The 4661-nt window shown below is 47.4% G+C and overlaps 1 pseudogene; it reads left to right on the top strand.

The window, feature by feature from the left end:
• Nucleotides 1–3458, top strand: part of LOC131185296 (uncharacterized protein K02A2.6-like) — a 22816-nt pseudogene extending 19358 nt beyond the window's left edge.
• The last annotated feature ends 1203 nt before the right edge of the window (nucleotides 3459–4661 follow it).

The following is a 4661-nucleotide window of genomic DNA, read 5'->3' as shown; positions in this document are numbered from 1 at the left end:
TGAGGTCAACAGTAGATAGTCTTTGCTTAAAGCTTTGGGGATTTTGGGAAGAGACCAAGACTCAGGTAGTGCATTCCAGGCATTAACAACTCTGTTACTGAAGTCATATTTTCTACAATCAACATTGGAGTGGGTCACTTTAAGTTTAAATCTATTATGTGCTCATGTATTGTTGTGGTTGAAGCTGAAGTAGTCTTCGACAGGAAGGACATTGTAGCAGATGATTTTATGAGTTATACTCAGGTTAAGCCAAAGGCGGCGGAGTTATACATTTTGTAAACCCAGGATTTCAAATCTGGTGGCATAAGGTATTTTCTTGTGATCAGATGAGTGGAGAACTCTTCTTGTAAAATATTTCTGGACATGCTCAATTGTATTAATGTCCGAAATGAGGTGTGGGTTCCAGACAGGTGAGCTGTATTCAAGAATTGGTCTGGCAAATGTTTTATATGCTCTGGTTAGTAGTGTAATCTTTCTGGAGAAGAAGCTACGCAAGATTAGGTTTACAACTCTTAAAGACTTTTTGGCGATGTAGTTGCACTGCGTTTTGGCACTTAGATGGTTTGATATGAAAACTCCAAGGTCTTTAACAGGGTGGGTGTCATCTTCAAGGTAATGTCCATCGAATTTGTATTTTGTGTTTGGATTCTTTTTTCCAATGTGTAAGACAGAGAATTTGTTGGTTGAGATTTGGAGTTGACAAATTTTTGACCATTCCGACACAAAGTCAAGGTCTTTTTGAAGGGTAGCCACATTGTTGTTAGTGTTAAATAGTTTAACATCATCATAGTTAACATTATACTGAAACACTGGGAAATATTTAGAGTAGCTCTAACTGGCAGATGATTGTGTTGGCATGGTCCAAGCTTCCTTTCTTCTCCAGCAGAGTTTTCGGCAGGTCTGAAGTTGATCCACGGTCTGCTTGAGGCAACTGGGCTGCTCTTTCATCTGTTGTTTGTCTTTCTTGAATTTCTGGATCTGAAAGTCAAAGGAATCTCTCAGCTGGTTAATCTGGAGATGGAGGCCATCAATGCTCCCTGAAAAAATAGCCCAAGAATATTCTTGATAGGACCACTTCTTCCCCGGTGCTGACCTGTTTGAAAAATGGAGAGAGACAGTCACTTCCTCTCTCAGTTCAGGGTAGGGACATTTTGCTAACCGGCCTTAAGTCCACAGATGCCTTCAAGTGGCCCCGTTTGAGAAACACTGACATAATCCATCACAACTGACCTCCCTTCAAACTGTCCTGACTTCCCATTTGATTCTGGCTCTAATTCGAAGCATCTCATCTATCAAAACTCTCCAAAGGAGTCAGAATCAGCGATCGATCAATTCGGCCATCTCTGGCACTGCTAGATGGCTTCTGATGACAGGGAAAGGGGAGGGGATGACCATCCGGATTAGGAAAGAGCCCCCACCCACCCACTCCAAGTACATACCAGTCCCATCCAAGGCATGAAAGCCTGGTCCAATCCCTCTCTCTCAGCCGTAGCCTACCTCACAAGCTTGTTGTGAGGGCAAAGGCGTCTTCGATATGTTCACGCCTTGAACTATTTAGAGAAAGAATAAAGGTGGATTAAAATCTGAGTCATAAAAAACAAATATATATAAATAAGTCAATCGCCAGGCCGAGTGCGTTTGGGAAATGACTACATAAAAGACACATTTATTCATCTGTGCAGGACTGGACTAGATTTTAAATTTATAGGGGTTTTAATTAGTTTTAATATTTATATTATTTTTTAAGAATCTGGCTTTAGAATAAGTTTTTTAATGGTTACTTTAATTTGTACATAAATGTTTTTATTTGCCTGTGAACCGCCCTGAGTCCTTCGGGAAATAGGGCGGTATACAAATACGAATAATAAATAATAAATAATACATTTCGCCAACGGAATCTCCTTTTAGGTTAACTTCCCCAGGTCAGTTTCTAGCTTTGGGGTCAAAATGCCTCTCCAACTGGGACATCCCGAAGCCAATTTTTCCCTAGTTCATATCGCTGCCCCCCGGCCCCCCGGCGCCTTTCCTGAGACAGGAACCTTTGACACAGTGGATCAGGAGCTTGGTCAGAGGGATGGAGGCTGCGGACACGGCAGGTATCAGCACGTCTGTGGTCTGAGGTTGAAGGCCATTTTTCTGATCTCCCCCTCCCCTTAATTCTGCATTAAAGGGGAGGGTCTCTCCTTTCCGAGGAGCCCAGGCGAGGGAGGCCCTGGGATGCCTCCAGTGCTGCATCCAATCCAGCCACTTTCCAGGGATTTTGAGCAGAGCCTCCATGATGTGGTCCTGATCCCCAAGGATGCTGGAGGTTGCCATGGAGAGCTCCGGCCAATGAGCTTAGGAGGAGCCTCTGACGTCACAAACCAAGGCTTTGATTGGCCTGGAGCTGAGATCTTCAGCTGGGGGCGGGGCTTATTCATTGACGAGCTGACTCTTAAAGGGCTTTTACAAGCAAGCCCTGAATCGCCTCAACCAGAGCTCGTCCTTCTGAACGGACAGCTGTCAGTTGTCTGGAGAGCTGGGAAGCAACAGATCGTTCCCATTGTTTGGGGGTGCAGTCCAAATTAAAACGTTGTCCCTTGTATCTGGAGTCTAGCATTCGAGAGCCGGAGAACCCAGGTTTTCCTCTCCAGGCCCAGCTGAATAGGTGTTAAAAGAGAAATAGGAGGAAGGATTAGGTATTATTCAATTTAAGAAGACGTTGTGAGAATGTGGCTGAAGAAACACAGGGATTAAATTTCATACATTCCCCCATCAAGGACCCTCGAGTCGTCTTCTGCCTACAACCAGGAAAGTTCCAGGTTCTGTTGGCCCTGAAAAATGGGATTTCAGACGTATGACTGCAGCAGCATCCCCATGGTCACATGCGCCTCACAACGGGCATGGAAATACAACAAGCAACATCAAAGGTCAAAACCGAACTCGCTTAATGACCACGTGGTTCACTAAACAATGCAACGATTTGCTTAATAACCATGGCAGAAACACTGCAAAACTGAGAGCAACTCACTTAACGTCCGGCCAGTTTAGCAATTGCAATACTGAAAATGCAGCAGCGGACTGATCTGGGAAAGCTGAAGCAGGCGTGGATGTAAACAGGGTTGGGAGACCACCAGGAGATGCCAGGGTTCGGCCGAGAAGGGAGTGGGAAGCCAAGGCCTTTTCTTTCTTTTTCTCCCTTTTCCCTCCCCCATTTTTCCTACTATTTTCTTCTGCATTTCTGCATTTTATATTATAAACGAAGAAAAAAATAAAAAATCAAAGTGAGTCGTGAAGAAAGCAAAGGAAGTGGAGGGTCCCGTCTAGGGCTGCCATGAACCCCCTCTTGAGCTGCAGTCCTCCCCCCCCCCCCAATACCGAACGGATCACCCCTCCCGATTTCCCCGATTTCTCTCTCTGAGACGAACGCCCTCTCCCTTCAGGTGAAGCCCCAAAGGATTCTGCCCGGAGACCGATGAGGCTAGAGCAAGGAGGATTCCCATTGGTGCTGCCGCTGGTTCTGGCCCTTCCTACCTCCAAAGTCCGAGATCAAGGCTTCCTCCCCCCAGTTCAGAACCCCCGTTCCTCTTCTGGGACTGGAAGCATCCTGCCGGGACGGACGGAAGGACACGGACACGCACGCACACACACACACACACACACACACACACACAAACACACCCACTCACACTTCATTTCACAGGCGCACCCCACAGCCATGAATGACTTGCGGGTCACAGAAACCCCCAATCCGAATGAAGCTATGGAAAGCCCTCCGCTAATCCAGGAAGAGGCGGAGAGGATCTGCAGGGATCTAATCCTGCCGGATCCTCTCCCCCACCTCCCCCTCCCCCCTTCCCGGGGGAATCCTCCGCTCGGCTCTCTCGGGAAAGGCGCCGCTTTGCTTCGCGGAAGAAAACCGCGATTTCCTTCCTTCAAACACGCGTCTTTCTCTCTTGCTCAGAACGTCTGGACGAGTCAGCCCCTTCCGATTTCAACCCGGGTTGTGTCGTAATCTCCTTCCTTCCTTCCTTCCTTCCTTCGGGTCAGGATCCCCCTTTTCCTTGTAAAGCAGCCCCGAATGAAGATCCCCGGAATAACGTTTGGCCGTTTCTCCTCCGCCTTCTGCTCCTTTCTTAGAAGAACTTCGGTATCTTCCGGATAAAGGTCTCCTGTGATATCCATCATTTCCCACTTCTCCTGCTAAGTCTCACTCCTTCCTTCCTTCCTTCATCACCAGTTGTGGTGGAGAAAGTCAATGGGGAGAAGCCCCTGATAGTATCTCAAACTGATGTCCACTCCCCCCCATCCCCGCATGCTTTCCTTCCAAGGTCCTTTTGGCTGGAGGGGCAGGCAGGCGCCAACGCCTGGCTTTTCCAGAGGAGTCTGTGGATGGAAGCCTCCCTGGTGCTTCATACACCCCTTGCCAGCCCCTTCTAAACGTCGGTTTTCCGGTCATGAAAAAGATCCTGGAGTGTATTAGTTGGAGGCCAGTTTGTCATTCCTTTGAAAGACTCTTCGAATCTTGCAAGCTGCACAAAAGATCCATTTCTATTGAGCAGGAAAGTTGGGTCCTGCCAGCTAGAGGTTTCTGATTCGGCCAGGACTAAGGAAATTACAGGGGGGGGGTTCTTTTTATGCTTCGGATGATAAGGAGCCTCTTAGAGCCAGACTTTTACTAT

Source organism: Ahaetulla prasina, chromosome 14, assembly GCF_028640845.1.
Source record: "Ahaetulla prasina isolate Xishuangbanna chromosome 14, ASM2864084v1, whole genome shotgun sequence".
Taxonomy (NCBI): Eukaryota; Metazoa; Chordata; class Lepidosauria; order Squamata; family Colubridae; genus Ahaetulla; species Ahaetulla prasina.
The sequence above is the reverse complement of the archived record's forward strand: the minus strand, read 5'-3'. Positions and strand labels throughout refer to the sequence as shown.